At 45.2% G+C, this 25,565-nt stretch overlaps 1 long non-coding RNA gene across 1 annotated transcript in view; it reads left to right on the top strand.

Annotated features, from left to right (window-relative positions):
- The first annotated feature begins 3,444 nt into the window (after positions 1–3,444).
- Positions 3,445–25,565, top strand: part of LOC141110688 (uncharacterized) — a 34,719-nt gene continuing 12,598 nt past the window's right edge. Inside the window, exons 1-2 of the long non-coding RNA XR_012236317.1 lie at positions 3,445–3,646; positions 6,981–7,043. This is a non-coding gene — a long non-coding RNA (uncharacterized lncRNA). The remainder of the gene's footprint in view (positions 3,647–6,980; positions 7,044–25,565) is intronic.

The following is a 25,565-nucleotide window of genomic DNA, read 5'->3' as shown; positions in this document are numbered from 1 at the left end:
AAGCGATCCTTTGCTGAGATCATCTTAGTAATATAGTCAGTCACCATTTTCTCCGACCCTCCTCAGTCAAGTCCGGGATGTCAGTCTTCTATTTATTGTAGACTTTGGTCAGAGATGTCATGTACGCGAGGGAGAGATAAAAGTAGAGGGAGGAGAGGGGCTTATCCAGGATTTTAGAGATGAGCAGTCGTTCCACAGAGTCACGCAAACGTACATCTTCGCCAGCACACCATGGATCAGCAAGGAAAGTTGTCCAAAAAAGGTTCTTTTAATGAAAAAAGTTACATCACAAGAAAGGTGCAACGTTTCGGGGCCGTGCAGGACCCCTTCGTCAGGCAAGTGATGGGGTGCATAGTGCAAAACACAATATATACAGTGGCCACCAATTAGGAAAAACAAGTGCAGAATGAGAGAATGGAAAAAATTGTATTTTTGCGCCATTTTTCCGGGAACGTGTGCGATTGGACTATCCAATTGACTGTTCCACAGAATCAGTCTGGAAGGTTAGGGGGTCGGGGAACTGGGCCTGCGTCGCATGTCTGAGTTGGTAATATGTAAATGTCATAGAGGCGGGGACAGCATATTTAGCCTTTAGTGTCGCGAAGGAGGGGAAGGATCCATTTGTATAGATGTGTTTAATGGTGATTATCCCCCTAGATGTCCACAACTGGGGGTCTGGCAGCTTATAGAGGTGTGACAGTGTGGGGTTGCCAAAAGTCTTTTTAAATAAAATAAATTGCGCTAAAATTATAAAGACTGGAAAAAGGTAAAACGATATGTGTTGCCCCTAGTAAGCAATCACATCCCTAATTGTATTTTATCAGGTCCTTTAGAAAATCGAACCTGATTTCAGTTTTTTCCTTCTTCCAGTTTTTATGAACGCTGTTGGCTATTGTCCAGTATTAATGTCCAAACTGAATAGGTGCAAAGTGAGTGCTGCCTACCTACAAGAAGATGGTGCCCTTTGCACCTCCTCAGTAAGGTTGGCTATTATGGTGCAAAGTGCACCATGTTGTGTCAGGCAGAGCACTCACTGACTTTTTTAAGTTTTAATGAATGTTTTAATGAATGCACTGCCTACCACAGGATGGTGCCCTGTTATAGCCAATCTTACAGGGCAAGTACAAAGGGCACCATCTTGTGAAAGGCAGCACACTCACTGTGTTCACATTAGCGTCATTTTCAATTAATCACAGTATAAAAAATAAAACAATCAACAGAAAAATTACCAGCCTTAAATACACTGACTTTTCTTTTGGCTAGGTTCACATCTAAGTGGGTGCGAGAAGCATAGCTCCCAACTGTCTCTGATTTCAAGGGACTGTCCCTGATTACAGACCGGAAGATTTTCCCTTTAATAACCAGGCCATTTTTTTGCCATACGGCACTGCATCGTTTAACTGACAATTGCGCGATACTGTACACAAACAAAATTGATGTCCTTTTTTTCCCCACAAATAGAGCTTTCTTTTGGTGGTATTTGATCACCTCTGCGTTTTTTATTTTTTGTGCTATAAACAAAAAAATAGGGAATAGATTTTTGGCATTTTTATTTTATTTTTTACTAGTAATGGCGGTGATCAGTGATTTTTAGTGAGACTGCGACATTGCAGCGGAAAGATCGGACACTTTTTACACTTTTTTGGGACCATTGACATTTATACAACGATAAGAGAAGGGGGGGAGTATAGTGGCGCTTGGAGAGAGAGGGATGGGTGGGAAATACAATCCAGTGGTTGGGGGTAGCTTGGACCCTGGAAAGTTCAGTTCAGGCTTGAATGGGTTAGGAGCAAGTTCGATGTTCCTAAAGAGGTGCAGCCAGCTGTGGAAGAAGAGGAAGCAGCTCTGTAGATATCTAATGTGGAGAACAGCAGCGCTCATCTAAGTGCAGTGTATTAAAATGATTAATGATGAATTTATTAAGATAAAAAATTAAAATAAGAATGAGTTCACAGGGTAAGGGTTAAAATGGCTCGTCACAAGGGGAGGCTCGCTGTGTAGACCTGATCCAGATAACCAGCAGTGTGGGGTGCTGCTGCTGTCTCGCTAGCTGCAGGGGTTTCCAAGGCTCCAAGTCAAGCTGGCAGTCGTCTCCCCGTCAGCTATGACGTCACTGGATGTGGGGCACAGGGCCAGCAGGTGCGTGTTTGGAGCATGCATGCTCCTTCTTCAGGCTGTAGCCTAGGTTAACTCCTTCCTGCCCAGCTCCAGAATTCCTTTACTAGGGTCTGCGTGAACAATGTAATTGGCTGTCGCAGTGGTATCGAAAGGAAGTTCTAAAAGTCACACATCACAGCAAAATCCTATAAGGAGGTGTATGAAAGCCTCAGCCCGGGCTCCAGCCAGGCCATGCCTCCAACGCATATCAATCCGCCCCCCGAGTCTAATCCAATTAGGGGACATTACAGTTTTTACTGTTTGCGTTTCTATTCTGGTTATTATTATTATTGTTTAATTAATCGTATTATTATCAGGGTTCGACAAACCCCAGGAGTCAGGTCATCCTGTGTGTGCCCCCCCCCCCCCCGCTACGTATCACGGCTCCACTTGTCCATCTGCGGGCCCGGGACCGGCATATGGGGTGCCGCCATGAAGAGGAGGTGGGGGAAAGGAGGAGAGTGAACACACATCCGCTCCCTTAAACTAGTTCTTACCCGGACGTGACGTGTGACGTCACTTCCTGGTCCCCTTTGACAGTTTTCCCAGCCATGATGGCTGACAAAAAATGTAATGCATTTAGTGTGATTGCATTACATTACATTCAGTGAAGCACAGGGGAGATATGCAGGGTCTTTTAGACCCTGGATGTGTCATTAAAGATAACCTGTCACCCTAAAAAAATCATCATTTTGTCCCATATGTGATGGAAGTTTTCTTTTTTTTTTTTAATTGTAAAAAATTAAAGTTACACCCAAGCACATAAAATCCCCCTCCCTCAAAATAAATTTGTAGCCCCCCCCCACCCCCACATATATGCAAATACAAGTCAAATGCACGTGGCCTGAAAACATTGATTGCGATACAAGTTCAATTTTTCCGCACACGCCGGTATGATAGCAATAATTCTGGCACCAGACCTCCTTTGTAACGCTAAACTGATTACTTATAGGGGGCTTTTAAAACATCGCCTATGGAAAATATAGGGTACTGACATTTTTAAGGTAAAATTGGGAAAATTGATAAGCTGGGATGGAGTTTTCAAGTTAGTCACAATTTTTTCTCTTCAGACAGGCTGGTACAGCAATACCATCTTCATAGATATAAGCATGCTATGTCATGTGATGAAAACGTTCATGTTTATAGAAAGATTTTTTTTAGAAGATCATTCAGTGACTGAGTTGTACATGCATTACTGGCAGTCATCTAATGTTTGTAAGCAGCTTTCAGGATAAGTCCACTTATCCATTTTGCCCTTCCCAGATGCAAACTTATGTAAAATCATGGCTGTGGTCTTCACTGTTTGGTTACATCATAACAGCAAATTTTCATTGCACTGGCTCTTCCTGTGCATTAGCTTCATGTTGTCTTCTATGGGACCATCTCTAGCCTCAAGACATAGCCCCTAAAAATCAATAGGAATCTTCTGTGCAGACACTAACAAGGCATACATTTGGATGTAACAAACAGTGGAGGACATGATTTAGAGGTAAGTGTTCATCTAGGGAAGAGGAGGGTGGACTGGTTAGCTCTGGGGTGGGCAAAAAGTGAAAGTGCAAATGCTGCATTTTTTCGCAACCATGTGTTTGACACTTGAAAGTTAATTTTTCTTTTAAACAGTTAGTCAACCCAAAGGTGATATTTTAGTTATAGGTGTAGCTTTATAGACTTCAAACTCCGCCTGCACCATAATAACCAAAGACACTCTGCAACTAGGCTGCCTGTGTCTTAGTAACCAATGACACTGTGTTGCCTGGCCTCCAGCATCCTACTAACCAATGAGGCTGTGCAGCCCCTACAAAAAAAATGGCTGTCCCAGGCATAAATGGCACCTTGGGTCTAAGGTATGGTCTAGAGGTGGGATTTGCATGAAGCATTCCCAGTGCATGCAAATCAACATTGTGTGAAATATTGAATACATTGACACTGCAGGGTTGATTTACAAAAAAAACCTAGAGAGTGCAAAATCTGGTGCGGCTGTGCATGGTAGCCAATCAGCTTCCAACTTCAGCTTGTTCAATTAAGCTTGGAGAATAAAACCTGGAAGCTGATTGGTTTCTCTGCAGAGTTGCATCAGATTTAGCACTTTCCAGCTTTAGTAAATCAACTTCTGTGGGCCTATTTACATGACCACCTCATAGGAAGAGCATTAGAAAATTGGAATAAATCAAGTAAGGAGCTATTTCAGAAACATCTGTTTCCATGGCAAGTAGTATAAACTAATGCTAGTACTGGAGGTTTACCGTGAGCCTACCCTGAAAGTGTGGTTATACTTTAAAGAAGAATTCCAGGTATGGATATTTTGGATATTTTTATACATAGTTACATTGGTCCAGGTTGGAGTAGATATCACTGTAGTAGCAGTGCCTACTACAGTGATTTCCGATTTCCATACATAGATACTTACATTGGTCCAAGCTGGACCAGTGTAACTATAATAGCATTGCCATACCTAGGCTTCAACTTTAATTAACTTCCATGTAAATTGTCCCTATATACATGTGAGCAAGGGACCTCAGAGTTTGCTCCTTGAGGGCTAGGACAAATGTAAATGTACAATAAGTAAAGCCTTACGTAAATTGTTGGTGATATAAAACTACCTATAATAATTTAATTACTAAAATCAGAACTTGCATTGTTTTCTACTTCTTTCATAAAACTCCCCCACTATCATTTAGTTGCAGAATTTTTCCGAGACAGTTTGAACCGCAGCAGTTCAGTACATTTAGTCCACTGTAAGTGTAAACTTCCTGTTTTGAGAATGGCTGGACAGGTTTTGGTGCCAAAAGCACAGCAACTGAGTGGGTGGCACATGTTTTGTCTGTGCTGTGTTTAGCTCTTGTCTGCTCTTCTCAATGTTCCCAAGAACTTTCAGGCTCTTGCTCATTGACAAGGTCAAGCTAAAGAGAGAAAATTGTGCATGGAAATTTTTTGTGAGAACTGGTTACCGGCAGTGGGTTACATACACTATTGAAGTCAATTCTACTCCCCTTGGGTATAATCTTAGTACAATTAGGAGCATGACATCAAGTGAAAGTTCCCCTGGGGAAAGCTGGTATAGATAGCCTTACCTAGTGGATTGGAGAAACCCACTATCCAATTTCAGATTTCTAATGCTGGCCTTACACTTGTAGAATTTCATTTAAACATTCTGACAAGAAAGTATAAAAATTACTCGTCCAACCATTTGACAGTACCTTCATGGACTCAACTGATTTTGAATGACTTTTTGTTCGAGCACCATGTCAATGTCTTAATTTTCACAGACTAAATGCTCAACTTCTAGATTAACCTTGAAAGTGTATGCACATAAGGCCAGTTATGATTTTTCTCAACTGGGAGCTAATTCAATAGTAGGAAATGTGTTTGTTTCCAATAGATAATGCAAGAAATTTGCAACCTTGTCCTTCAAGTTTGGTCGAAACTGGTTGTCGAATTGTCATCTTTAAGGCGGTAGTAAACCGCACCAAAAAAAAAAAAAAAATTTGGCCCTGGATAGTTTAGGTCATAATGTGCTAGTGTGAACCACATACTAGCACATTATAACAGACTTACCTGAAAACGAAGCGCTCCAGCGGAGCACTGCCATCTCTGTAGGTGCTTCCATCTTCACCCGGTCTTCCTTCTGGGTTCGTGGGCTTTAGCCATGTGAATGGCCGAGGTCTGATGACATCAACTCCCGCGCATGTATGCAGGAGTCACAGCCGTGGCACGGGGTTCTAAATGGATGGCACAGTCCATTCAGAACTCAGTGCACATGCGCCGGTGACGTCACCAGCTTCTGCTAAAGTAAATATCTCCTGAACAGTGCCAGTTTAGGAGGTATTTACTGTACCTATAGGTAAGCCTTATTATAGGCTTAACTATAGGTAAAAATCACCCACGTGAGTTTTTCTACCACTTCAACTCTTATGCCGCGTACACACGTTTGGATTTTCCGATGGTAAATGTTGGATGTGAGCTTGTTGGCTGAAAGTCCGACCATGTGTATGCTCCATCGAACACTTGTTGTCGGACTTTCCGCCAACAAATGTTGGCTAGCAGGTTCTCAAATTTGTTGTCGGACTTTCCGATTGTGTGTACACAAGTCCGTCGTACAAAAGTTCACGCATGCTCGGAATCAAGTACGAGCCGAAATCGCTCAGACTTGTAAAACTAGCGTTCATAATGGAGATATCACATGACTATTGAACTTCCTTTTTATCGGATCCTCGTACGTCTTGTACGTCACCGCGTTCCCACGTTCGTAATTGTTGGCCAACATTTGTGTGAACGTGTGTATGCAAGACAAGTTGGAGCCAATAACCTTCGAACAAAAATCCACGGTTTTGTTGTCGGAAAGTCCGATCGTGTGTACGCGGCATTAGTTAAACAAATGTCCTGAAAATGACAAGTTTCTTTTTTCATAAATCTTTATTTTGTTCATCTACATAAATAAAAAAGTGTACATCTCCCAGACACCTCAGGTGTGACTCAGCTCTTAAGTGGAATATAAGCTCTATTCAGTTGCTTGACTGAAGAAATGGTAACGGAAGCTTAGAAAATAACGAGGAAGAAGAGGCGGTAAAAATGGAAAAAAAGAACACGTAGAAAGGAAACACAATTAACAGAGTATATAGCAACTCTCATTGTCCCTAGTTGCGCCACTCACTGCATTACCAGACAAAAGTCAAACATAGTTGTATGTCATTTTGTACCCATTACAGAAACAATTGTCATGATGTCAGATGTGAATTCTATCCATAGCACCCAAATACTATCAAATTGGCCACATTTATTATTTTATTGCATTCCTCTGTATCTTGTATTTCCTGTACTTTCAGTATCCATTTCTTGACTGGAGAAAGGCAAAAGAATTTCCATTTCAAGGCTTTTTGCTGCATTCAGTAAGTATGGCATCAATGATCTATTTTTTTTAACCAAAGTATGGGTAGTATGGAATCATATAGGTAAGGCAATTATCTGGCAATAAATGTTGGGTGATTTGGTTAATTAAGTTTCAGATCCAAAATGTGAAAACAAACATTTCCCAACAAAATTCTACAGGTATAAGGCCAGCATAAGACTAAATCCTTGATCTCATAGCTGTCTTTAATAAATAATATCTATTCAAACACTAATTTTGCTTTTATTACCTAGAACATGTTCTTTGCTTCATTTATCATGTATCATGAAACCTTGGTAATAGAAATATTTTATTCTTTCAGATTTTTTTCCCCACAAAACTTATTTCAATCATGGTTATTTCATGTGGACTTTTTCCTTGACACAACCACATATGAAAGCTTTTCCTGAACTCATCTTCAGTCCAACTCTCCTTCCTCCACTATGGACGATCCGTATGTCCGTTTTTCATCCTTCCGTTTTCGGATGATAAAACGGACATACATTCATCCCTATGGAGCGTCGGATGTCAGCGGTGACATGTCCGCTGACATCCGACCCCGCTCCGATCCGAAAAGTGTAACGGAGGAAAAACCTACTTTTCCATCCGTTTTCGGATCGGATCGGGTGACGACGGACACTACGGTCCGTCGTCATCCGATCCCCCCATAGGGGAGAGCGGCGCTCTGACAGGTGCATCGCTGCACAGTGTGCAGCGATGCACCTGTCATCTTCCTGCTCAGCGGGGATCGGCGGAGCGATCCCCGCTGAGCCAGCGGATGTTCACGGGGCGGATCATCACTGATCCGCCCCGTGAGAAAGAGGCTAGACCTAATTTTTACCTTTTTTTTCAAAATATCATCTACTGTACATATACTATGCATTATACTGTTTATTACAGTTGCCTTTAGGGTGAGTCCACATGGGTAAGTGTTTGGTAAATGTTCACGGACCTATTTAAAGTGACCTTTCTTTTATCAGTGCAGGGGAAAGTATAAGGATCAATTAACCCTGCTCTCTTCCTAAGCAGTCTGTGCCTGCCTTTTCTTGTTCCCCCACAGCTCTGTTCAGCCACCCTCACCTACCTCCAATCCGATCCGCTAAAAAAAAAATCAAAAATCCGTCCCCTTCCATCTGGGCAGATCGTATCGGAGGGCCCATAGAGTAGAGTGGATTACCTGTCATCCGCCCGCTCAACTCATTGTGGCCCGCGAACAGTAACCAAGTCACTTAAGTGGCCCTCGCTCTTCAAAAGGTTGGGCACCCCTGGCTTAAAGGATATTTTCACCTTTGAAATTGTCATTTAATTAATTCCTCCCACCCACCTCCCAAGTGAATCCCACTCAGTAAGAAACTTGCAATCTCATGCTGGCTGTATGGCCCTGCCTAGTTCCACACAACCCCTGCAAATAAAACCTACAGTTGGTTATTCTTCATACTGCACTTGTGCGCCACAACCCCATTCATTTTTAATGAACAGTCATACTATGCATGACTGCTGATGGAAACCGTGACTAGGGCCGTCCCATAGGAATGAACTGGGCAGTGTCAAATGTGTGTTGTATAAAGTGGAGCCAGACTCAGTGGTGTCTCTATGGGGGTGCGGGAGGTGCGGGTAGCACCTGGGTGACACAAACCAGAGGGGTGACACCCAGGGCCGGGCACCAAGTTTCTTCCGTAGCTCACTAACACAGGAGAGCGGAGCAGGGAGCAGGAGGCAGAACAGGAGAGAGAAACAACAGTGCTGAATAGACAGCGGGAGCTGCCAGGGTTAACTTTCCAAGTTTACCAGCAGATGATTGGTTGCTAGGTCCTAGAAAGTTAACTCCGGCAGCTCCCGCTGTCTATTCAGCGCTGTTGTTTCTCTCTCCCGTTCTGCCTCCTGCTCCCTGCTCTGCTCTCCTGTGTCTCCTGCTCTGCATGCCCAAATAAGGTAGGAAGGGGCAGAGCTGCAGGGAGTAGGGGCTGTGTAATGTAAAGGGGTCCAGAGGTGTGGGGGGAGGCTGTAATGAAAAAAGGGGTCCAGGGGTGTAGGGGGTTGTGTAATGTAAAGGGGGGCAGAGGTATAGGGGGCTGTGTAATGTAAAGGGGCCCAGAGGTGTGGGGGGCTGTGTAATGTAAAGGGGTCCAGAGGTGTGGGGGACTGTGTAATATAAAGAGTTCCAGAGGTGGGGGGCTGTGTAATGTAAAGGGGTCCAGGTGTGTTGGGGGTCTGTGTAATGTAAAGGGGTCCACGGGTGTGTATGGGGGAGGGCTGTGTAATGTAAAGGTGCCCAGAGGTGTGGGGGGAGGCTGTGTAATGTAAAGGGGTCCAGAGGCGTGGGGGCTGTGTAATGTAAAGGGGTCCAGAGGTGTGGGGGGAGGGCTGTGTAATATAAAGGGGCCCAGAGGTGGGGGGCTGTGTAATATAAAGGGGTTGAGAGGTGTGGGGGACTGTGTAATATAAATGGTTCCAGAGGTGTGGGGGCTGTGTAATGTAAAGGGGTCCAGAGGTGTGAGGGGGGCCGTATAATGTAAAGGGGTCAAGAGGTTGGGGGGCTGTGCAATGTAAAGAATTCCAGAGGTGTGGGGGCTGTGTAATGTAAAGAGGTCCAGAGGTGTGGGGGGGTCTGTGTAATTTAAAGGGGTCCAGAGGTGTGGGGGAGGTCTGTGTAATGTAAAGGGGTCCAGAGGTGTGGAAGGGGCTGTGTAATGTAAAGGGGTCCAGAGGTGTGGGGGGAGGGCTGTGTAATGTAAAGGGGTCCAGAGGTGTGGGGGGAGGGCTGTGTAAGGTAAGGGGACCAGAGGTGTGGGGGCTGTGTAATTTAAAGGGATCCACATGTATGGGGGTTGTGTAATATAAAGAGGGTCTTCCTACATTTTACTTGCAGTTATAGCTGCGTTTTTATAGATTTCTATTAGGTTGCGCATTTTTTCACCATTTTCTGAAAGCGCACCAAAAGTCCTGCATGCTGCATCTATGGCACACTTTCGGAAAACAGAAATTTTTTTTCTTTGGGGGGGGGTGACGCCAACCTTAGTGTCGCCACTGGCCAGGCTGAAGTTTTTCTGGGCCTGCCTAATTTTCTGAAGGACATGCAGAATCATCTAGCATTTTCCCCCAGCCTTACTGTTCCTGACCTATCCCTTTCATTCATTGGATTTCTTTCAATGATGCATTGCAAATGCAGCCTGCCTAGGATTGGCGTCTGACATCAAGACATTTTGATATTTGCATAACTCCTCCCAAGAGCCATCCCGTGGGTTGCATCAGTGAGGAAAGGGGCTGCAATATTTTCAGGAAGCAATTCACAGCTCCCTGCTGGTCCTTCCCACCAGTCATGATCTGCCTGCATTGAATAGAGAAGCAAAGGAACCCAAAAAAAGTATAACATATATAATCAAAGAATAGATAATATAATGTAAAACATCTATCAATGTTTATAAAAATATATATACAGTATATATTTTTTATACATATGTGTTACATGATATAGTTTAATTATTTATTACATGTACTTATTGTGACAAGAAGCCAGGAAAATCTATGGGTTATATCCAAGATTGGATGTATATTTGTCCCAGGTTTCTGCTGTACACTGATTGCTTTTGGGTTTCTGCTGGGTAGTGAGCCTGTTTGGGGCTCAATGAGGGTTGACGAGCTCAGGTGTAACAGATGAAGCACTCAGGGCTCTATAAAACTCCCAGGTAATGTGTGTCCTTGATTAAAGGGATGATGTGGCAACCCTACCTGCTACTGAGTTAATCCCTTACACATGGTGGAGGATGCGGGCATGGAAGAGATACTGAGACAGCTGGATCTAGCAAATGCAAATCAACAGCAGGCAAATGCAGGTTTGCAACAGAGCGCAGCAGGCCAGCAACAAGCCCTAGAACAGGCGGAGGCTAGCCATAGGGAATTGCGGACACAGCAGGAACAAAGACACCAGCAGCAAATTGAGGCCATTATGAAACAGCTTCAGCAGAGGCAGTAGACCGAGGCTGGGAGTCATGCCGGTAACATACCGACTTTTCGGGTAAGCCACCTGTTGCCAAAAATGACTGTAGATGATGACCCTGAGATGTTTCTGACCACCTTTGAAAGGACAGTGGAAAAAGAAAGTTGGCCTAAAGAACAGTGGGCTGGACTAATGCCCCCATACTATCTGGAGAATCCCAAAAGGCTTATTTTCGACTTGGAGACTGCGGATGCAAAAAACTATGATCATTTGAAAATGGAAAAGATTGGTACAACTGGGTGTAACCCTGGCTGTCCGTGCTCAGCCTGTCCACAATTGGAGTTATTGGCTGAGAAAGCCACCCAGGTCACAAATGTATGACCTTATCCACTTGACCAGGAAATGGCTGCAGCCAGAAACTCTGTCCGGACCAAATCTTGTGGAGCAGGTAGTTATGGACAAATTTCTGAGGTCTCTCCTTACCACCTTGCAGAAATGGTTGAGCCATGGAGATCCGGAAACAGCAGACAAACTTGTAGACCTTGTGGAAAGGTACCTAATGACTGAGGATCTGACATCTTCCCTCAGAGACTCACAGACTTTCCACCCTAAGACCAGACCATCCCCAGATATGGGTAAGACTGCATCAAGGGATGGGGGTGGAGAGAGTGAAAAAGGGGGAACTAAAGGTATTTTTAGCACTGCTTCTAATGTCTGGCAAGAGCGGCCTGGAAGATCCCACAGGAGGTGACTAGAAAGTTAATTTGTTACCGTTGCCAGGAAGAGGGACATGTAGCGGCGGTTTGCTTAGCTATTGATGAACCAATGCAATGTGACTTTCTTACAGAGAGACAGCAGTCCCTATTTGCAACTACATGCACTGCAGTGAAGGGAAATGATAAACCTTTATGCAAAATGTGTTTAGATGGTAAAAATGTTGTATTGTTGGAATCAGGAAGCCTGGTTACCTTGGTAAAACCTGAACTGGTGGTGGGAAAAACCTTGCACCCTTGGAAAATGGCAGTCATTTGTGTACATAGGGACACTCAAGAGTATCCGGTGACTACAGTATCCTTTGAAACCTCCCTCGGTAACCTGTGTCACCAGGTGGATTTGGCTCCCCAACTACCACATGACGCCATTGTGGGAAGGGATTTCCCAAAATTCTGGGAGCTCTGGGATTGCCCAGCTTCACCATTAAGTGGTTCTTCAAAGCCTGAAGGTTCTACTAAGGAATCCTCTAAGTGTGTGGATTCTCCTGAGTTTCCCTTGTCAGTCTTAGCAAGGGAAACAGGGCCTAGAGAAGAGCCTGCAACCTCAGAAGAGGAACAACGACCTCTAGTGTTTGATTATCTAGAGGTAAACAGAGAAAATTTTGCCACGGAACAATTGAAGGACCCCACATTACTAAGTGCCTGGGAGAATGTAGTGAAAATAGATGGGGAATTAGTTAACCCTGACGAGTGGATTGCCCTCCCTTACTTCATCATGGAAAGGGACCTGTTATATCGGGTGTCACAGAGGGTAGAGGAAACCATTGAGCAACTGGTGGTGCCCAAACCTTACCGCAAGTTGGTCTTAGAATTGGCCCATGGGCACATTCTTGGGGGACATTTAGGAGCTGCAAAGACCCAGGAAAGAATCACCCAGAGGTTCTACTGGCCTGTGATCACTAAAGAAATGGAAATGTACTGTTCCTCCTGTCCGGTGTGTCAGATTTCTGTACCCATGCCACATTTCCTGCAGTCTTTTGGTACCCCTGCCCATTATTGAGGTCCCAATTGAGAGGATCGCCATGGATTTGGTTGGCCCCTTGCTGAAGTCCACTAGAGTGCACCAGCACATCTTGGTGATAATGGACTATGCCACCTGCTACCCAGAAGCGATTCCTCTCCGAAGCACCTCTGCCAAAACCATTGCCAAAGAGCTATTTCAGGTTTTCAGCCGTGTGGGCCTTCCTAAAGAAGTAGTAATTGACCAGGGCACCCCGTTTATGTCTAGAGTAACCAAAGAGCTTTGCAAACATCTGAAAGTGACCCAATTACGTACTTCAGTGTATCACCTTCAAACAGATAGGTTGGTTGAAAGATTTAACAGAACGTTAAAACAAATGCTGAGGAAGGTGGTTGATAAAGACGGAAAGAATTGGGATTGTCTACTACCTTATTTGTTGTTTGCTATCAGAGAGGTTCCCCAATCATCCACAAGGTTCTCTCCTTTTGAGCTACTGTATGGGAGGCACACACAGGGACTACTGGACATTGCCAGGGAAACATGGGAGAGTGAGAGTTCCCCTCATAGAAGTGTGATTGAACATGTGGTACAAATGCAAGACAGAATTGCACAAGTGATGCCTATTGTGAAGGAACATTTGGCACAAGCCCAGTTGGCTCAGCAGAGGATTTACAAAATTCCTAGACAAATGGCAGGGTCCCTATGAAGTGTTGAAAAAAATGGGTGATGTGAATTATGAAATTAGCCAACCAGGAAGACGAAAGCCCGGGCAGATATAGCATGTGAATTTGCTAAAACCATGGAAGAATAGGGAATCCTTGGTCTCTGAGACTACCCCACTTTCTGCTCCATCTAACCTGTTTATCTCCGAAGTCGGGATAGCAGAGATGCTGTCCAAAATTCAGCAACAGGAAGTTAGAAAGTTTGTGCTCCGAAATAAAGAGAAATTTTCAGAATTGCCAGGTTGGGTGTCTGGGGTTGAACATGACATTGTCACAACACCAGGGGAAAGGGTCAAGTTGAAACTTTATCAAATTCCCAAAGCCCGACGAGAGGCAATTTGCAAAGAAGTAAAAAAAAATGCGTGAGCTGGGGGTTATAGAAGAGTCAAATAGTGATTGGTCCAGTCCTATTGTGTTAGTTCCCAAACCAGATGGAAGTTGGCGGTTTTGTAATGACATTTGCCACTTGAATAAAATCACTAAGTTTGACATATTCATGCCCCACATAGACTGATTGATCGCCTAGGGACAGCCCGTTATATGACAACGTTAGACCTGACCAAAGGGTGTTGGCAAATTCCTCTCTCGGAATCGGTCAAGGAAAAAACGGCATTTGTAACTCCAGAGGGATCTTTCCAGTATTGGAGGGTGCCTTTTGGGTTACAGAATTCTCCGGCCACATTTCAACGGGTAATGCATAAGACCCTTCGGCCTCATCAAGCCTATGCTGCTGAATACCTACAGTGCCTTGCAAAAGTATTCACCCCCCATTGACATTTTTCGTGTTTTGTTGCCTCACAACCTTCAATTAACATGGATTGTTTGAGGATTTGCATCATTTAATTTACAGAACATGCCCACAACTTTGAAGATGTTTTTTTTATAAATAGGACGAAATAACAGAAAAAGTCAATGTGCATAACTATTCACCCCCCTAAAGTCAATACTTTGTAGAGCCACCTTTTGCGGCTATCACAGTTCCAAGTCGCTTTGGATAAGTCTCTATGAGCTTTCCACATCTTACCACTGGGATTTTTGCCCATTCCTCCTTGCAAAACTGCTCCAGCTCCTTCAGGTTGGATGGTTTGCCCTTGTGAACAGCAATCTTTAAGTCTGACCACAGATTTTCTATTGGATTGAGGTCTGGGCTTTGACTAGGCTATTCCAACATATTTACATGTTTCCCCTTAAACCACTCAAGTGTTGCTTTAGCAGTGTGTTTGGGGTCATTGTCCTGCTGGAAGGTGAACCTCCGTTCTAGCCTCAAATCACACACAGATTGGTGCAGGTTTTGTTCAAGAATATCCCTGTATTTAGCACCATCCATCTTTCCCCCAACTCTGACCAGTTTCCCAGTCCCAACTGCTGAAAAACACCCCCACAGCATGATGCTGCCACCACCATGTTTCACTGTGGGGATGGTGTTCTTTGGGTGATGTGATGTGTTGGGTTTGCGCCAGACATAGCGTTTTCTTTGATGGCCAAAAAGTTCAATTTTAGTCTCATCAGACCAGAGCACCTTCCTCCATACATTTTGGGAGTCTTCCACGTGCCTTTTGGCAAACTTAAAACGTGCCATTTTGTTTTTTGCTGAAAGTAATGACTTTCTTCTGGCCACTCTGCCATAAAGTCCAACTCTATGGAGCATATGACTTATTGTCGTCCTATGTATAACAGATACTCCAGTCTCTGCAGTGGAACTCTGCAGCTCCTCCAGGGTTACCTTAGGTCTCTGCGCTGCCTCTCTGATTAATGCCCTCCTTGGTGTGCGGCCTTTTCTTGGCAGGTTTACTGTTGTGCCATGTTTTTTTTCCATTTGGTTATGAGAGATGTGATGGTGCTCCTAGGGATCATCAAAGATTTGGATATTTTTTTATAACCTAACCCTGACTTGAACTTCTCAACAACATTGTCCCTTACTTGTTTGGAGAGTTCCTTGGTCTTCATGGCAGTGTTTGGTTAGTGGTGCCTCTTGCTTAGGTGTTGCAGCCTCTGAGGCTGTGGACAGAGGGAGAAGAACCAGAGAGAGAGCGGAGAAGAACCAGAGAGAGGAGAAGAACCGACAAAGGCAGAAGACGTCAGCGGAGGACACAGAAGAGCTGGAGAGGGGAGAAGAGATCGGAAGAGACGACAGAGCTGCCTTAATAAATTACTTTAAAAACCTGTGTAATGTGTTTTATTTTTGACCTTTTTTTCGGTGAACGGGTAGGGATACAAAGTACCCCATACTCATTCCCATAGGATGGGGGGCCGGGATCTCGGGGCCCCCTTGTTAAATGGGGCTTCCAGATTCCGATAAGCTCACTGCCCACAGACCCTGACAACGGACCCCCCTGCCCCAAAGCACCCACACCCCCGTGTTGAGGGCATGCGGCCTGGTACGGTTCAGGAGGGGGGGGGCTCACTCGTCCCCGTCCCTTTCCTGACCTGCCAGGCTGTAGCTCGGATAAGGGTCTGGTATGGATTTTGGGGGGGGCCCACGCCGTTTTTTCGGCATGGGGGTTCCCCTTAAAATCCATACCAGACCGAAGGGCCTGGTATGCTCTTGGAGGGGGAACCCATGCCGTTTTAAAAAAAAAAATTGGCGTGGAGTTTCCCCTAAAGATTCATAGCAGACACAGTGCCATGTATTGTCGGGGATCAAAATCTGATCCCTGTTCATTGAAGTCGAACGCATGTCGGACCCGGAGGAAACTAACGCAGGCACAGGGAGAACATGCATACTCCAGGCTGGTAGTGCCGTGGTTATGATTCAAACAGATGACCCTAGTGCCGCTAGGCGGAAGTGCTAACCATTTAGTCACTGTGCCACGCATTATATTGTATATGTATATGGAGAGAGACATAGAGAGATTTTTTTGTTTAACAAAAAAAACTTATACATTAAAAAAAATTCCAGAGCAGTATGGATTATTTTAAAAGACTCCTTAGCAGAAGTGCCTGCCTTAAAGTGGTTGTAAAGGTTGATGGTTTTATACTTTTATACATTCTATGCATAAAGGTAAAAATCTTCCTATGGAGCTTCATGCAGTACATCACAATATGAGGATAAGTTTTTTTACCCTGTAAATGCAAGAAACTCTACTATAGACACTTTTCAGGCTGTAATAGAGGGGGAATTGATACAACTGAAACAACATAGCTCAACATCTAGAAAGACTAATATCTCAAAGCAAGAGAAAGAGGCTCTATAGCAATTAAAAGACAATAAAGGGTTAGTGATAAAGGAAGCAGATAAAGGAGGAGCAGTGGTGGTGATGACTAGGGAACAGTATAGATCTGAAGCCATTAGACAGCTCAGTGACAGTGACACATATCGACCCCTGTCTAACAACCCCACTAGTTTTTCAATCAACTCTTTTGAAACATTTACAGTTGGGCTTTAGTATGAGAGTTCTGTCATCCAAAACTGCTGAGTATCTCTATGTGGATAAACCTGTGGTGCCGGTATTCCATCATCTCCCTAAGGTTCATAAACTTGATCGTCTCATCCAGGGATGACCAATCGTGGCTGGAATTGGCTCTTTATTTGAGCGTTTGGGAGAATGGGTAGACCGGCACCTACAGCCTTTGGTATACAGATTGCCCGGCTACATCAGAGATACGAGCACAGTCCTATCCCATATCACATCTATTAAATGGATATCCACCTATGTGTGGGCCACACTAGACGTGAGGGCACTCTATTCGTCGATCCCCCACAGCGCTGGATTTCAGGCCATCCAATATCTTCAACGCTACAGCTCCTACTCTCAGGAGCTACAGGAGTTTATTCTGTTAAGTGTTGAGCTTTTATTAAAGCATAATTATTTTTTATTTGATGGCGCATATTATGTCCAGCGCTGCGGGGCGTCGATGGGTGCTAGATTCTCACCGTCCATGGCGAACCTCTATATGGGTTGGTGGGAGGAACAAGTTTTGTTCTCTCCCAGCAACCCTTTTGCTAGGCAGATTGTTTGGTATGGTCGTTTCATCGATGACCTCGTGATGGTGTGGGATGGTGACATTATGGGATTGCATGAATTTTCTGAAATTTCTGAATGATAATCAGTTAAATCTACATTTTTCAATTGAGCATGATGTTTCCAGTATCAACTTTTTAGACATCACCCTAAAGGGTGATCCAACCACAGGTGATGTTTCAACATGCACCTATAGGAAACCTTGCTCTGGTAACGCTACGCTTTTTGCAACCAGTTGTCATCCATCCCACACCATCAATGCCATACCTTATGGGGAGTTTATTCGAGCTAAACGTAACTGTTCAACAAACTCAACCTTTGAACTAGAATGTAAGGTCATCCATCAGCGCTTATTGGACCGAGGTTATAAAGAATCTGTTATACACCAAGGACTAGAAAGGGTTTTGATGATGAACAGAGAGGAATTACTGTCAGATAAGCCTAAAACTGACAGAGAGCATAAAAATAAAAATAATAACAAACCTCATCAACCTTACAATTCTAGGAATAGAAAAATGGGTAAACCTGTCACATTTGTAACCACATTTTCCCAAGAATATAATCAAATAGTCAGAATAATAAAAAAGAATCTGCCAATATTACATACAGATAAAGATTTTAATGAAATTCTGCAAGCAGGTTGCCTTTTTTTTTAGCCGACGTGCGCCCACACTGGGGACTGCACTATCACCTAGTCTATTTTCATCCAAACAATGCCAACCCACCTGGCTCTCCTATCCTGGCAGTTACCCTTGTAATATAAAAACCTGTAGGTACTGTAACTTGTGTGATCTGGGTAAAACATTTGTTGCCACAGCTACAGGTGAAGAGTTTACTATACAGCAATACATCAACTGTGGCACAAACTATGTAATTTACCTGATCACCTGTATTTCATGCAGCCTCTAATATGTAGGCTGTACCACAGGTCCTCTGAGAGCCCATATAGGGGAACATTACTGTGACACAATTAACCCAAATGCTAGAAATATTTTGAATGCAACACGTCACTTTAGGGAATGTCACCATGTCTCCTCTTTCCGCTTTAGAGGAATAGAACGGTTGTCTCACTCGCCCAGAGGAGGTGACAGGGAGAGAAGTCTACTGGGGAGAGAAGAATGGTGGATTTTTAGATTAAAAACTAGATCGCCTCAGGGGTTAAACCTGAGGTGGGATCTGGATTTGCACTTACAGTAAGCATGCCTCTCCCCAGAGCCTCCTCTCTCTTTCTCTCGTTTCCTCCTCTGGTGTCTTTTTCACATACCTGAATTATTATTTTTATTTTATTTTTTACTTTTTGTATCTAATGTTTTTTATATTTCATGGTGTGTTTTAATCATGTATATGTGCATGAGTTCATGCATGAGTGTGTGCACACATGTACTTATCACTCTAAGGTGTGTGACAAATAGTGGCATACATATGGATCACTCAATATGCAGTATAGCTGATTCCCCTTTTTTGGATAATTGCCTGTAGTCAATTAAGACAATTAATGGTGGAGCCAGTGATCCTTGGAGCTACTATTTCTTTTCAAAGTTTCATGTCTGTAATGTGGTTATGACTAAGGCCTTATAGGCTGAAACGCGTCAACTGTTCTTATTTGCGTTTGGTCACTGTGGCTTGTCAATAAATATTATACTTCTTAAGAGCAATCACCAGAGTGCGGATCATCTTTCCTCATTTCCCTACTCAGCCAGCGACTGTGGATCGAGCACCTGGGATCTCTGCTTTCTATGTGATGTATGGGTAGTAGCACTGACTTTTTTGTTTATAAAAATCTTCAGTGTCCAGCTGCCCCTTCAGCCTCCCCTAATACTTACCTAAGCCTGATCCCGATCCAGCAATGTGCACGACAGCTGAGGCTCTCCCAGGTCTCTCCCTCCTGAGTGACTGAGATGCAGCAGCATGAGCCATTGGCTCCGGCTGCTGTCAATCACAGCCAGTGAGCAGTGAGGCAGGAGCGGGGCTGAGCCGTGCTCTCTGTGTCTTATGGACACAGAGAGTTGGCTCGGGAGGGAGCACACACAAGTGCCCCCATTACCAGTGGCTTGCTATGGGAGCACTCGGTAAGGGGAAGAGACCCAAAGCGCCGGCGGGGAACACGAGAAGAGGAGGATCGGGGCTGCTCTGTGCAAAACCATTACACAGAGCAGGTAAATATGACATGTTTGGTATTTAAAAAAAAATTCCATTACAATCACTTTAAATCTGACCATACAGTATGCCACTACTCAGCGGGAAGAACCACAGCACACAGTGGGAAGGCACGCCATACAGCACATCCAGAAAAGATTTCCCTTAACTCCCTCAAGTAAGGTAACTAAATATTTTTCTTTTACAGAGTGCCATTCAGTAATTTTAGAACATCTACAGATTTGCTTTAGAGTTCATTTTGCTGGACATAAACCCCTGGATGAGCAGTAAGGGTTGAGTCACTCTTCTGATCCATTCACTTGTGTGTGTCAATTGCACCTTTTTACAAAAGAAGTAAAGGAGACAGAGGAAAACATTTGAAAACAAACTTACAGCTCCACCTGCTAGTTGGATAAAAGGCTTCATAATATTAAAATCCAATAGGTTATATTTCCATTTTTTATTTTTAAAACATTTTATTTTTTAGTCTTCACCTTATTTAATTAAAAAACGTGTACCACTATATAGCCCCTTTAGGCCCGTTTCACACTTGTGCGACCTGAAAGTCGCATGACTTGAAGCAATGCCTGTGTAATCTTGAGGTCTATGGACCTCAAGTGGCATTAAAGTCAGAGAAAAGTATTGCAGGGACTATTTTGAAGTTGCACAGATATGAATGGTACTCATTAGAAATCATGGGGTAGGACTTGACTTGTTCCAAGTCACAGGACAAGTCAAAGGGGCCTTAGGCAAATAAAGTACCCAGTTGTGCTTTAGTAGCAATATTGTCTTCAAACAAAATATACAAATATGGAAAAAAATAAACATTGTTTGGGAATTACCTGTGTTCCAGACCATTTTTTTGTAACCTCAAGCAACGGCAGTGTAAGTCGTATCTAGCATGGAAAAGTAGATAAATCGCAGGTGTTATTACAAACCTGTCATTCACTAACAGCGAATAACAGAGAATAAAAGGGAGCGCATGCTGCCGGAATTTTTGCAACCAAAAAACGGAAAATTGTATACTCACCTTTCCGTAATTTTCCTTTCCTGTCGTATCTTCATGGCAGCATACACTTTGGGTTGTGACTCCGCCCCCACAACCTGATAGGACTACATAGCTATAAATTGTAGAGGTGGCCCCTGCCCAGTATTCTCCGTATATATATCACCTTAGACGGGTGGGAGATTGTATGCTGCCATGAAGATACGACAGGAAAGGAAAATTACGGAAAGGTGAGTATACAATTTTCCGTTTTCCTGTCGCATCATGGCAGCATACACTTTGGGGAGTAACTCGCAAAGACTGGGTGGGAATTCAAACTAAGTTTATTTAACAAAGAATAGAGGAATTGGCCTGGATAACGGATCTTCCGAAATCCACCGTGGATAAGCAGGCGGAATCCACCTTGTAATGAGACATAAAGGTGTTCCTGGAGGACCAGGTAGCCGCTCTGCAAATCGTCTCCGCCGAGACTCTACAATATGCCGCCCAGGAGGTTGCCACTGCCCTGGTGGAATGTGCCCTTAAGCCCTCAGGTACTTGATGGTTACTCAGTGAGTAAGATCTCTTGATGTTCTTTACTAGCCATGAAGCAATGGTGCGTGAGGATGCCGCTTGACCTCTCCTGAAACCATGTGGGATAATTAGGAGGCTCTCCGACTTTCTGATAGATTTCGTTGCCGAGAGATACTCCATGACGGTACCTTTAACATCTAATGGATGGGGATCTCCCTGATCCGTGCTGAGTGCTGGAAGATTAATCTCCTGGTTAAAATGGAAAGATGAGGATACCTTGGGGATGAATCGATCCGAAGGTCTTAGGACTAGCCTGTCTGGAAGAACAACCAAATATGGTTCGCTAACCATTAGAGCTTGCATCTCTGACACTCGCTTCGCCGATGTTATGGCTATTAAAAATGAAACTTTCAGCGTTAGATCCCAGAGGGATATGCTCTGTGTTGGAAAAAAGGGTTCCTTGGATAATGCCTCCAGAACGATTGAGAGATCCCAGACCGGGAATGACGGTTTCCTAGGGGGCCTCAGCTTTAGACAGGCCCTCTGAAACTGAATCACCAGAGGCTCTTGCGCCCATTTAACTCCTGTCAAGGCGGACAGGGCCGATACCTGGACCTTCAGGGTGCTTGACCTAAGGCCTTTTTCTAGGCCTAGCTGAAGGAATTCCAAGATCTGAGACACCGACGGGGAGGACGAGTCCCAACCTTGCTGCTGAGAGAAGGAGACAAATTTTTCCCAAACTTTTCTGTACGTGATGTTGGTAGTAGACCTTCTGGCCTGGAGTAAGGTATCCACCACCTTCTGGGAACAGCCCTGCTCTAAGTACCTAGCCCTTTCAGCCTCCAGGCCATCAAGTGTAGCTTCCCCGGGTTCGGGTGAAGAAGATGTCCCTGGGAGAGTAGGTCTGTCGTCAATGGGAGAGGCAGAGGCTCTGCCGTGTTCAGCTGCATGAGGGTAGTAAACCATGGCCTCCTCGGCCAGAAAGGGATCACTGCTACCACCAATGCTGTTGACTTCTTGAGCCTCAGGAGGAATCTCGCTATGAGAGGCGTCGGGGGAAAAATGTACCCCAGGTGAAAGTTCCAGGGGTGTTGGAGGCAGTCCGTCCCCTCTGCCGAAGGAAATGGTACCCTTGATAGGAATCTCTGGCATTTTGTGTTCTCCGGAGTTGCTGCTAGGTCTATCTCTGGAGAGCCCCAGGTCCGGGATATGAGAGCATAGGCTTGTGGACTCAGAGAACATTCATTGTTGGAGGAGAAATTCCTGCTCAGCGAGTCGGCTAAGGTGTTCTGGACTCCCGGAACATAAACCGCCCTCAGGTCCAGTAGATTCAGCTGCGCCCATTCCAGAACAGGACGGACCTCCTGCAACATGGACCTGCTTCTGGTGCCCCCCTGCCTGTTGACGTAGGCAACAGCCACCTTGTTGTCCATCCTCAGGAGGACGTGCTTCCCCCTCAAGTGAAAACTGAAGGCCAGGAGAGCCTGGAATGCTGGTCTCATCTCCAGAACATTCGACACTGTATCCTGTGCCCTGAAAGGCCAACGACCCTGAGCCGCAAGGTCCTGATAGTAAGCTCCCCATCCCTGTAGACTGGCATCTGAGGTCACGATTTCTTGATAGGGAGTGATTATATGCCTGCATCTTCCCAAGTTGTGAGGTCGTACCCACCACTTCAATGATTGCTTTACCTCCTGAGAGATGAAGATTGGTTGGGACATTGATGTGCCCTTCCACTGACGCAGGAAGGAGATCTGGAGAGGTCTCGAATTCCATTGTGCCCATTGGACCATTGGAATGGTGGAAGCTAGGGAGCCCAGGATACTGAGACATGTCCTGGCCGGGAGCATTGTAGCAGAGATTGCCCTTTTCACCTTTTGAATTAGAGGAGGGATTTTTTCCCCCGGAAGTTCCACTGTGTTCTCCCTCGTGTCCAGTTCGGCTCCCAGAAAGACCATTCTCTGTGTGGGATGGATGTTGCTCTTCTTCCAATTTATCAGCCACCCTAGGGACTGTAACGTGGAGACGAGGATTTCCCTGTGAAGGACGAGAGAATCCTGGCTGTCTGAGAGAAGTAGGATGTCGTCCAGATAATGATGGACCCTCAGCCCCCTTTCTCTCAGGTGGGCTATTACAGGTAATAGGACCTTTGTAAACGTCCTGGGTGCGGTAGAGATCCCGAACGGGAGGCTTCGGAATTGGAAGTGCCGATGGCTTAGGGTAAACCGGAGAAACTTTTGGAACTCGGAATGGATAGGGATATGCAAATATGCGTCCTGGAGGTCGATTGACAGCATCCAATCTCCCAAGTTTATTGCTTGGAGGATTGATTGAAGGCTTTCCATCTTGAATGTTTCTATCTGTATCGACCGGTTGAGGTTTTTTAGATCCAAGACTGGACGAAGGTCCCCTGATTTCTTTTTCACTAAGAAGAGTGGGGAATAGAAACCCTTGCCTCTTTGAGATAGCGGTACCTCCACTATTGCTTGTTTTTGGAGCAACTCCTGAATATACTGGACTAAGGATAGTCTTTTCTGTTGAGAAGGAGGAAGTCTGGTTGAGCAAAATTGGTCTCTTGGAGGACGACCTCTGAATGCCCACCTGTGTCCGAAATGAATGGTGGACACCGTCCATGGGTCCTTTATCATTCCCGCCCAGACCAACTTGAACTTTGTGAGTCTGGCACCCACTACCGCTGGTTGGGCGGGTGAACCTTCAAAAGGACTTCTGGTCATTGGAGGCAGGGGTCTTGGGTTTCTGGAATTTGAGGAAGGACGTCTGGGGTTTCTTCCAGCTCCTTCTGTATTCCTTCCCGGGTCTATAGGATTTTGCATCCCTGTATCTCTCTGGAAGATTACGTTTAAAGGGAGGTGGCCTTTGTTGTTTCGGCCTTCTGTCTGATGGTATGAGACCCGACTTCCCGCCTGTCACTTTAGAAATTGCGGTATCCAGCTTCGTCCCAAAGAGGTTCACCCCGTCATACGGAATCCTGCACCAGTTAGATTTCGAGGCGGGGTCAGCCGACCAAGGTTTGAGCCATAGTGCCCTTCTGGCCATTACAGAAGCTAACATGGACCTTGATGTGGATCTGATAGTATCTACGGAAGCTTCCGCCACGAATTCTCCCGCAAGGCTCAGTTCTTGTAAGGCCTTAGTGATCTGCTCTTGATCTGCGCCCTCAGTGACGAGTCTCGCTGTAGCTGAGGACCAGCTGGAGATAGCTTTCCCAACCGCCGCTAATGCCACCGCTGGCCTGCAGGCACCTCCTGCGAACAGGTAAGCTCTCTTAAGGTCTGTATCCACCTTCCTGTCAAGCACGTCCCTAAACATTACTGCATCTTCAATGGGGAGCGTCATGTGCCTGGCTAGACGCATCAAAGATGCATCCACTACTGGAGGAGAAAGTAAAGGGGATACTTTGGGTTCCTTGAGTGGGTACAGTTTGGTAAGCCTGTTGAACAGACTAAACTTCTTTTCGGGATACTGCCACTCCTCCTTAATCAGTTCATCTAATTCGTCGATGAATGGGAAGGCCTCCGGGACCTTCTTGAGGTTTGGGAAATACTTTCTCTGTTTTGGCTGTGTCTCCTCAAGCTCCTCCCAGTTAATCGCTTTCTTAACCGATCTGATGAACGGTTCTATGAGCGCAAAATCAAAGCCAGCTGAAGCTTCCAGCTCCTCACCATCCGACGGGAGTTCTTGATCCCTTGATGCACTGGGAATGGTGGGTGAGGTGCTATAGGCCGTAAACTCTACATCAGGAGTTGAGACCTGGGGAGTAGAGACTCCAGTGGGTTCTATGGAATCCGGCTCTTTCTCCCTGGTGGCTTCATCCATGCACTTGCGGCAGGCTAGTTTGTCTGGGAGGGCCGTGGCCCCGCATACCCAGCAAGCGTTCCCGGCTGGGCGGGAAGGGTGCGCAGAGGATTGGTGTCCTCGTGCAGGGGATCTTCTGTGGTAAGAACGGCTATGTCTTGAATGGGATCGACTCCGTCTACGACTCCCCTTGTGGCCTGAGCGACTTCTTCCGCGTGAGCGGCTGCGTCTATGGCCGGAGCGGCTTCTCCTGTGCGAAGACTCTCTTCGTCCTGACTTGGATGATCTTGCGGACCTGACAGGGCTGACCAATTAGGTAGCGTTAATACGGTCCTGCTCTCTTTTTCAATCTTCTCTACTTACCACTGGAATCCCCCCCCCTTACCTATTAGGCTGGTGATGATCTGCTGGGGCAGCGGCCTCCATAGGAGAGGAAGGTGAGTACCTGAGAAGGGTATAGGAAGGTAAGAGCATGCAAACAGGCCCCAAAAAGACAGTGCATAAGTATTAGACACTTACCCAGAGAGGGGATACTTTAGGGATGCAGCAAGTCAAAATACAGCAGTCAGAAGTCTTCCAGGAAGCAAGGAGAGCTCAGAAAAGACAAACAGGGCTTTTAAAATTGCCGCCATGGCCGCCGAGGTCACGACCCGCTCGCGCATGCGCAGTAGCGGCGCGAGGCGCCCGGCGCCATCTT

Source organism: Aquarana catesbeiana, linkage group LG10 (genome assembly GCF_042186555.1).
Source record: "Aquarana catesbeiana isolate 2022-GZ linkage group LG10, ASM4218655v1, whole genome shotgun sequence".
In the NCBI taxonomy this organism is placed as follows: Eukaryota; Metazoa; Chordata; class Amphibia; order Anura; family Ranidae; genus Aquarana; species Aquarana catesbeiana.
Note: the sequence above shows the minus strand (reverse complement) of the source record. Positions and strands in the feature narration are given on the sequence as shown.